Source organism: Triticum dicoccoides, chromosome 2B (genome assembly GCF_002162155.2).
Source record: "Triticum dicoccoides isolate Atlit2015 ecotype Zavitan chromosome 2B, WEW_v2.0, whole genome shotgun sequence".
NCBI lineage: Eukaryota > Viridiplantae > Streptophyta > Magnoliopsida > Poales > Poaceae > Triticum > Triticum dicoccoides.
Genome location: NC_041383.1, coordinates 86,044,992 through 86,055,221, shown reverse-complemented (window position 1 = coordinate 86,055,221; position 10,230 = coordinate 86,044,992).

The window sequence follows — 10,230 nt, the reverse complement described above, 5'->3', positions numbered from 1 at the left end:
GTGATGACAAGAACCACCAAAATTGTTGAGTCATCCCGGGATGAAAATTAGAAAGGTTGAACCAACAACAAAAGAATTTGAAATATCTTGAAGAAAGACATTTGACTGATGATAATTCATTCTTACGTCAAACTTCGAAAAGAATTTGGGAATAGCTCCGGGAAAATTAGAAGAGTCAGGTAAGATCCTGGGAAAAGACCTGTGGGTTAGGGCCCACTGAAAAGATACACCGTTGGAAAAGATTACTTGAAAGAGAGATTGCACCGGTTGAATTAAATGACTTGAATGAGATAATAATCGCGAAATAACTTGAACGGATTGAGAATGGAAACACGAATCTTCCAAGATATCTTGAGCACTCCAAATAAAAATAGAGAGAGGTGAACAATTATGAGAAGCACCGGCATGGGATAGCATTTGAATAGATTGGGTTGGTTTGGTCTGGACAGAGACAAATTGGTCTCAGACCGTTTTAGTCCATGGATCAAACCCAGTCTAGCAACCAGTTTAACCACACACAGTCAGCGTCATGTGAGACCAACGCTTGGTTTAGGTGCAGCCGCTGCCGGAGATGAGTGGCATGAGCGCACGTACCGCCCCGCCACCACCGAGATCTCCAGTGACAATAGTCAACTCCATGCAGAACACGAGGAACCCAAAGACGAGGCCTTGGACGACGCTGTTGACAGTGAAGATGGCCGTGAGCTCAACCTTGCCGATGTGGCCGACGAAGGCGACGGTGACGAACCCAATGAGGAACTGCGGTCAGGATCATCGGCCCAACGACCTGCCAAAGGTCTTGTACACGTCCGGCAAGGTCTTGCAGCCGGCCACAGGCCACCGTGCCGGCGCCAACATCTGCTCTTCCGGTCCATGCACGGACTACATGTTGCAGCAGATCGACCTACCACTCGCCGGCGATCACCGGAGACACGACTAGAGAGGAAGAAGATGAACGCAGGATATTTGGTGGCGCACAAACACCTTGCCGCACCAACGACGTTTTCCGTTTTACACCTCGAGCACGAACCCGATCACCACGCAAAGTACATAGGAGGGAGAGGCTCTTATACCCGCCCGCACTGACATGCCAGGCCACGCTCCGACTCACCCTCTCACGCACTTGCCACGTCCCACGCGCTCCGGCTTGCGCGCACCCATCGCACACGCACGCGATCGTCGCGGCCGCATCCCACGCCCGACGCGGTCACACCCCCGGATCCTTCGCCAACTAACTCACTCACGCACACACACACCCACGGACACGCACACACGCACCCGTGCCTGCCACGGGCCAGACCCGACGCGCCCAGCGCGCACACACGCGCACGACCCGAGCCTGCCATGGCTTATTTTCCTAACACTACATTCACTGAAGCTCCTCACACTAAGCACACACCAAGCTTGACGCCGTTCATACGGCCTCATGCATACCTTCTGTAGTTCTGTACGTAGAGGTTAAGTTTGATTGACCAATGGTTTGAAACCTTGGTTCAAACTGTACGTAGAAAAAGGTCTGGATGGATTTGGCTTGAAAATACATTCAGTTTGGAATGGTTTGGATTGTAGCATTTGCAATTTGGTTTGGTTTGGTTTGATTGCAGGACTTATACATGTATGGGTTGGCCTGGGTTTAGTTTGGATTTCAAACTATTCCCAGGTTTAGCTGGGGCGGAAGCAGTACAAGCACGCCCAAAAGAAAAGAAAAAGAAAAAGAAAAAGAAACAAATGCCGACAATGGCAGGTTGACGAAACAAAGATGGCCAGTGACCGCTGCACCCACCAGAGAAGTACCACCGCGCTTCTAGCACTCTGAGGCGTCGCGTACCGAGCAGCACCTTCAGGAAGGAATGCGACGACGACGACGCTGCTGCCCAGACAAGTCCAAGGGTTTCCCCCGGTACGCGGAGGGCAGTGGGGAAGGGGCAGACCCGACGCCCTTCAGGAAGGTCCGGCGGCGCCCGCAGGCGTCACCACGTCGGTGATGGACAAGCCACCAGGGATTTCTCCCAACCCAAACAACCACCACCACCCCGGACGATCGGAAGCGCTCCACCAGAACTGCCGCCCACCAACATGTGCTACCACAGTCACCGAACCATCAATGCCGTCTCGCTGAGCCACCGACACGAGACCTGGAGGAGGGACGAGGGGCCAACGGGCTCAGGGGAAGCCGCAACTCAGCCGATGGGAGGGGACTACCACCACCGCCGACGCGGAGACGACCGGACGTGACGACAGGAGCTTACCAGGCCCGCACAGGCCCGGCCGGACCCCAGAGATCCGGACAACCCCTGCCGCCACGCTGCAGCACCTCGACCGATGAACCCGCCACCACCCGCATCCCTCGATGCCGCGCCACCACCGCCAGGGAGCCACGCCGCCGCACGCCGGAACGCCGGCCCGCCCCAACCCAGCTGGAGCCCAGAAGAGCCCAGATCTGGGCGGAGCGAAGGCCGGCGGCTAGCCGCACCGCCGCGCGCCCCGCGGCCAACGGCCACGCCACCGCATTAGACATGCCCGCGCCCCGCGGACACCGCCACCAGGACGCACCATCGCCAGCCGAGGAACACCACCGCCAACCACCATCGCCCGAGCAGAGGAGGCCGCGCGCGGGGACAGGCAGGCCCGCCGCCGCCGGCACCACGCGGGCAAGGCCCGGCGGCGCGCTGGCGGCGGTAGGGGGGAGGAGCTTGGGAGCGCGCGGGAGGGGAACGGCATCGCCCCCCCCCCGGTTGCCTCGCCTGGGGAGGCGACGCAGTGGGTACAGGGACGGGAGGAGGAGGAGGGAGGAGCGGGGGAGCAGGAGAAGAGAGCGGCGACGGCGGGCTTCGGCCGCGGCAGCTGCTCCGCGCGGGGGAGCCGCCGGCGGCTGCGCGGAAACCCTAGGCGAGGGGAGGGAGCCTCTATGTATACGTACTCGCACGCACGCACGCGCCCGCAATGACGGCTTCTTGTAGTCTGAGTCCTCTACGATGCGGGTCACTTCGGTGGGGACGACGCGGACCCCCGCGACGATTCCCACTACCGCCGGCCGCGCCCCTCCCGCCATGAGGACCCGGAGGACGACGACGAGCTCTCGGGCCGCAGCTGCTCCCCCTCTCGGGACCCCTCTCCTCCCCCGGGGCGGGGAGGCTCGGGTGCGGGCCGATCTCGTGGGGTGGCCCTCCCCTCCGTGGACGCCACCCCCACGCTGCCTGCCTCCTCCCCCTCCTCCTCGGCCGAGCTCAGCGACATCTCCAGCGTCAGCCCCATCGTCCTCCCGGCATCTTCGCCGCGCTCGCCGTGTGCTCTTCCTGTGGTGGCCACGGACCCCCCGTCTCCGACCTCGGCATCTCTGCTGCCTCTAGCATCGCCGCCGTCGGTGCTTCCCCCCCTCGGGTCCCCCCTGATGGACCCTGCTGGGGCGGATGCACCGCCGCTCCCCGACTCCCCCCCGGCCCCCTCCCCGGCCCCGGTGGTTGACGAGCCGGCTCCGGATCCACCGGCCCTAGACCCACCTACTCCCCTGGTGGTGCCTGGTGCCTGTCTGATCCCCCCGGCGTCTGCTTCTCCGACTCGTCTGCTGTTGGTGGCCTCCGGGGAGGTGGTCACCCCCGTTGCCCCCCACCCGCCTCGTTCGGTGTCCTACGTCCGCCGGGCTCGGGCCGCGTCGACCCCGGTGACGGCCTCCCGCCGCAGCGCCCTGCTTGACGCGGACCGCCCGGCCGGCCTCCCGGCGCCATCCATCTCCGAGCGGGCTGAGATCCGGGCTGCGGCCCGGAACCTTGAGACAGGTGCGACCGACACTCCTTCTAGTTCTTCCAGTTGCTCTTTCTCCGCTCTTGAAGCCGTCCCTCTGGGCCGCCTTGCCAAGGTGGCCCGTGACTCGGCCATAGTTTTCAGGGGGGAGGTTGGCCCCCCTTTGGAGCAGATTGCGGCTATCCAGGCCCGTGAGATTCTCGATGGGAAACTTGCCGAGACACGGGCCCGCCTCCTCCGTACCCCGGGTCCCCAACCTTCGGGGGCGCTAGTCGAGGAGATTCGGGGCCGCACTCGCTCCTGCACTGCCGCTCTTCGAGCCCACAGTGCCTCCACCGTCTTGGGGTCAAGCAGCCCCTCCATGGCGGTTTAGATGCGCACCCTCTTCTGGAACATTCGCGGTTTCGGCCATGATGGCCGCCGCCGCCACCTTGTTGAGTACATCAAGGACGAACACATTGACATCATAGCCATCCAGGAGACCATGCACACGGATTTTTGCCTCCCCGAGCTTGACGGGCTTAGCTCCCACCTGTTCGCGTGGCATTGGCTCCCTTCTAGTGGGAACAATGGCCACTCAGGTGGCATCCTCTTAGATGTTAAGGATGCCACCTTTGAGGTGGGAGGCATGGACCGGGGCGAGTTCTTCGTTAGTATGGAGATCTTCGAGCGCGCGCTCAACTTCAAATGGGAGGTCATTATCATCTACGGACCGGCTGATCACAGCCGCTCCCCGACATTCCTCGCCGAGCTGCAGCAGAAGATTTATGCATCCTCCCTTCCCGTTGTGGTGGGGGGGGGGGACTTTAACCTCATCCGCTCTCCGGATGAGAAGAATAATGACCGGGTTAATCGCCCTCGGATGCAGATGTTTAACGATTGTATAGCTGAGCTTGGCCTCCGTGAGCTTGAGCGCACGGGGGCCTAATTCACCTGGACTAACCGCCAGGCGAACCCGACGCAGTCCGTCCTGGACCGCGTCCTAGTCTCCCTGGAATGGGAGCTCCGATGCCCCCTGGCCTCTGTTCAGGCTATTACCAGGATCGGATCCGACCATGTCCCCCTCCTCCTCTCCTCGGCCGATGAACGCCCCCCCATTACCCCCTGGTTTAGGTTCGAGGCCTTCTAGCTTAACCAAGCCGGGTTCCGCGAGGCGGTTTCGGCCAAGTGGTCCGCCGCGCGCGTCTCCCCCCACCGCTCCATGTCCGCGGTCGACTCTTGGCAGTTCTACGCCAAGTTAGCCCGCCAGTTTATGAAGGGCTGGGGCGCGAACCTCGGCCGGGATATTCGTGAGCTCAAGAAGGCCATCTTAAGCGCTATCCAGTCCCTGGACGCTCGTGCTGACCTGTCCGGGCTCTCCCCGGATGAGTGGATGTCGAGGTATGATCTCGAGGACCAGCTTTCGGCCATCTACACTGACGAGAAGGCCTACTGGCGGATGCGCGGCACCCTACGTTGGGTGCTTCAAGGCGATGCTAACACGGCCTACTTCCAGGCGATTGCCAACAGCCGGCGGCGCCGTAACTCCATTCATTCCCTGTGGGCGGGAGAGCTTCAGCTTGTCCACCCCTCGGATGTCCGCGCACACGTTGATGACTTTTATAAAGCCCTTTTTACCCCCACCCCGCGGGGTGGGGCGGTACTGGCCCCCGACACTTGGTCGGGGGACCAGCTTGTTTTTGCCGAGGCCAATGGCGCTCTAGTGGCACCTTTCTCGGAGGAGGAAGTCCTTGTGGCCATCAAAGGGATGAACCCCTCCTCGGCACTGGGCCCGGATGGACTTCCGGTTCTGTTCTTTAAAACATTCTGGCCGACCATTAAGCCGGAGGTCATGGCCCTCTTCGACGAGTTCTTCTCTGGGACCATGGACCTGGGGCGCCTGAACTATGGGATCATTACCCTCATCCCTAAAGTCCCTGGGGCCTCGGACATCTGCCAGTTTCGTCCCATTACCGTGTTAACGTGATCTTCAGGATCCTGGCCAAGGGGTACGCCAATAGGGTGACCCTTCTGGCGGATTCTATTACCCACCCCAACCAGTCTGCCTTCACCCAAGGCAGATTTATTTTGGATGGGGTGCTAGTCTTCCACAAAGTCCTCCACGAAGTTCGAGCGAAGCAACTTCGCGCGGTGTTCCTTAAGCTCGACTTCCACAAGGCCTACGACACGGTTCACTGGACCTTCCTTCGGGAAGTTTTGCTCCTGAAAGGCTTCGACGATCGCTGGGTGACAAGGGTTATGCAACTCGTCACCTGCGGCCGGACGGCGGTCAACATCAACGGCGAGATCGGGCCCTACTTCCCCACACTTTGTGGGGTGCGCCAGGGGGACCCGTTCTCCCCGTTTCTATTTAACATGGTGGTCGATGCCCTTGCAGTCATCCTGGATAAGGCCAAGGCTAGCGGCCATATTCGGGGCGTTGTCCCCCACCTGGTTGGTGTGGGAGGGGTTTCCCTCCTCCAGTATGCGGACGACACCATTATCATGGTTGAAGGCTCCGAGTCCGACATCGCCAACCTTAAGTTCCTTTTCCTGTGCTTCCAACAAATGTCCGGACTCACCATTAACTTCGACAAGAGCGAAGTGATGGTCCTTGGCTACACCCCGGACGAAGCCCTGTCCATTGCGGACCGGCTTAACTGCCGCCTGGGCACCTTCCCCACCACTTACTTGGGGGTTCCCATTAGTGACTCCCGGCTCTCCGTAGCGGAGCTTCGTCCGGCGGTGACTAGGATGCAGCGCAGGGTGGAACCCTGGAGGGGACGCTGGCTGTCGAAGGCTGCTAGAGTGATCCTTATCAATTCTTCGCTGTCGAGCTTCCTCTGGTTTCTCTTGAGCTTCTATTGCCTTCACGAGACCCTCCACCAGGAGGTGGACAAATACCAGTCGAGGTTCTTCTGGACTGGCGAGGACGACAGACAGAAGTACCACATGGTGAGCTGGGCCGACATCTGTAAGCCCAAGGACCAGGGGGGTCTTGGGATCCTCTCCTCCAGACGCATGAACATTGCCCTCCTGACTCGCTGGCTGTGTCGTATTGCTAACGGGGAGGGAGGCCTCTGGCTCACCGTCATCTGCAATAAGTACCTGCGTGGCCAACCTCTTGCCTTTTGCCAACGTTCAGGCGGGTCTCAATTTTGGCAGTCCGTGATCCAGCTCATGCCCGTACTGCGCATTGGCACCTCTATCTCTGTTGGATCAGGAGCCTCGACCCTGTTCTGGTTCGACCGTTGGCTAGGGGACGCCCCCCTGGCGGTTCGTTTCCCGGAGCTATTTGCCATTGCGGCTGACCCTCGGGTCTCGATCGAGACGGCCCTTATTGACTTAGGGCGTCTCGCCTTTCGGCGTCTGTTTGGCCCCCTGGAGGTGGCCGCCTGGGACTCCCTCCTCCAGGATATTGCTCTTCTGCCGATGGAGGTGGAGGAGGACCGGGATGTTGTATCCTGGCACCTCGAGTCCTCCGGTCGTTTCTCCACGAAGTCCTTATACGGTGCCATTGCCCCCTCGGCGGCCCCGGAACCTTTTAGCCTGATTTGGGATATCCGTCTCCCGCTGAAGATCCGGATCTTCCTTTGGCAATGGATCCGTGGCCGGCTTCCCTCGGGTGTTGAGGTTCTCAAGCGGAATGGCCCCGGTGATGGGAGGTGCCCTATCTGTGGCACCATTGAGGATGCCAACCACATCTTTTTCTCCTGCCACTCCGCCCAGTTCCTTTGGGCCTGCTTCCGCGAAACGGTTGGCGGACAGTGGTGTAATACCAACTTCCCCGACCTGCTTGCCGAGCTTAATGCCTGCCCTACCCGCTTCCGCCATATTAGATGGCTGTGCGTAGGGGTTCTTGCCTGGACGCTTTGGAACATCCGCAATAAGCTGGTTATTCAGAAGGTGCCCCTTCGTCGTGCGACTGATGCAATCTTCAAACTGTGTGGTTACCTGCAGCTTTGGCGGCCGCTTAGCCGCCCCCAGGACCGGGACGTCATCACCGCCCTCCTCTCCGATCTCGGCTCGATGGTGCTCCGCGTGGCACCCCCGCTGCCGCCTCCTCCCCCTGAGCCCGACTAGACCGCTTGGCGGCCTTGTGGTGTGTGGCGTGCGTTTTTTGTGATTTTAGGGCTTGTTGTGTTGTGGCCTCAGCTTTGACCCTATGTTGTACTACTTTGGCTCCTGTGGACCTCCGTTTGTGTGTGTGTGCGCGTTGTGTTGGACTATGTTGGATGTTTGTTGTGCGGTTGGCTTTATAATATAAAGCGGGGCAGAAGCCTTTTTCGGTAAACCAAGGCGATTCCATTTCTAGTACAAGGAAAAGCGAATATGAGCTAGCTAAGCTGAGTGAAGTTTCGGTTCACTTTCAAGCTATTCATCAATGAGAACGAAAGGCCCCTGGTAGTTCCTTTAGGTTTTTCGACACTAGCATGCACCCTGCAATTTATAGAGCCACATCGTGTGTGCATCTGTGTGTGCTAAGGATGGGAGTGTGATCTCTTTCATTATCTAAAAAACCTCTATTTACTTCTTATCTATTTTGTGTCCCTGCAGTAGCTTTGCCTGATGCTTGATGGCATATCATTTTCTTTGAAAATTCATAATCAAAGGTTTTGATATTTGGGGTATTAATCTGCATCAATGGAGTACAAAACATTGATTGACAAGTACTGTTATTGATGGCTTCAACACATGCATCGTTCTATTGCTCGTGTTCCATTTTGACGAAACCAGGAATGTAATAATCATGTAGACCATGCCAATTACAGGGTTCCGGCCACTATTACATGTAATGATACTCTATCTTAGTTTTAAGAGTGTAGCTCAATGTTAACAAACATAAGATTCAGTGCAGCCAAAACTTTAATAAGAGGCAAAAAAAAAGGCAACGTATCACAACGCACAACAAGCTGAAAAATATATCTAGCCTTAGCAGAGAACATAACACTTTGCCAGAAAAAGAACTTGACACTCTCAACACCTTTTTAGGCAGGTCCCAGAATCATAAATGGTCGGACAGAAATTGTAAGAACCGTCGGTGACCAGCCTCTCTTTACACTGAGCATGCTAGGCACGACCCATGTCATCAGCTTTGCTTTTTTTTAGAGAAAAGGCTTGGCCGAGCCCAAGTAGGGCTCGAACCTAACCCGACTTTGAATTAACAAAGCCATCAACCGGCTAGGAGATTACAATTGACATCTTATAGAGGAAAAACAAAATAAACAGCGAAAGATACAAAGAGCTGTGCCAACATCAATAGGCTCCATCCACACTACAAGCAAAGATCTAATAAGACTAAGGCACTAAGCAGCTTGAAGACGAACAAGCCCTCCAACCTGAGCAAGCCCGCAACAACAGGACCATGTCGACGTGAAGCACTCAGCAGGTGCAAAGGCAATCTTGTCTGCTCCAAGGGCTCTAGCTGACAAGGAGACAACCTCCTCCATCTTCTAAGAGAGCACCCTGCCCCCTCGCCCTGGCACGAAGGGCGCCGATCCGTCAAGAGATGAAGACGCTCACCCGAGAGCTAAGGAGTGAACCGGCGTTGTAGTCCCTGGAAGCCAAAACAGATCACCAGTAATAGCAAGACAAGCGCAATGAAAATTAGCTTTGGCCCTGTCGAGAGACTTGCACATGAGGAGATGCAATGGCAAGGCAGGACGACTGAGGGTCAAGCAGCAGTGGAAGGAGGGTGCCGAAATAGAGCTCATTGATACACCTAGTCTGCAGGGACAAGCGGCGAGCTCCTGCAAACGAAATGGACATGGAGCTACCAAAAGAGCAGATAGGAGTAACCGCAGAGACACCGCCCATCAAACTCCGACCACGCCACCATCCACCAGCAGAGAACCAGACGGCACAACCACCCCAAGCTCACCAAAGACGGCACCCCCCAAGAAGGTGACGAGCGAGCGGCGCTGGTGCCGCCCAATTCGGAAGGGATCTAGGCTTTCGCCCAAAACACGAGTAGGGGGAGAGGAGGGGAAAAGGGACAACCTTGACGACGCCAACAAGAAGGGAATGGTGTCCAAGGATGTCGCCGCCGTCGTGGCCGGACCAGCCGGCCTCGGATTTCTCCGGTGTCCCTACCCACCTCCAGCCACCAAGCAGGAACAACCCCGGTAGCCGGAGACCACCACAGGCCAGATCCAGCAGGGGGTGCCGTGGAAGTCTGAGGATGGAACCTTCAGATCGGAAAAGGGCCCCACCAGGGGGACCCGCACCACCGTTACCACCTGCCGCCACCTCGCCGCCCCCGCGGCCAAGGAGGATGGCCAGCACCGCCGGCCACCGCGCGCTGAAGCAGAAGCCGGCCCACCCGCCATGGCTGCCGCCATGGAAGCAGAGCACCTCGGGGGAGGCCCAGGCTGCTAGATCCTCGCCGCCACCTTCCTCGGCAGCTGCGCGGTGCACCGGCGGCTCCTCTAGTGGCGACGAGGAGGACAGGAAGGGGAGGGGAGGCCACCGGCGGCGGCTAGGGTTGGCCGCCCGTGTCGCCCCTGTTGG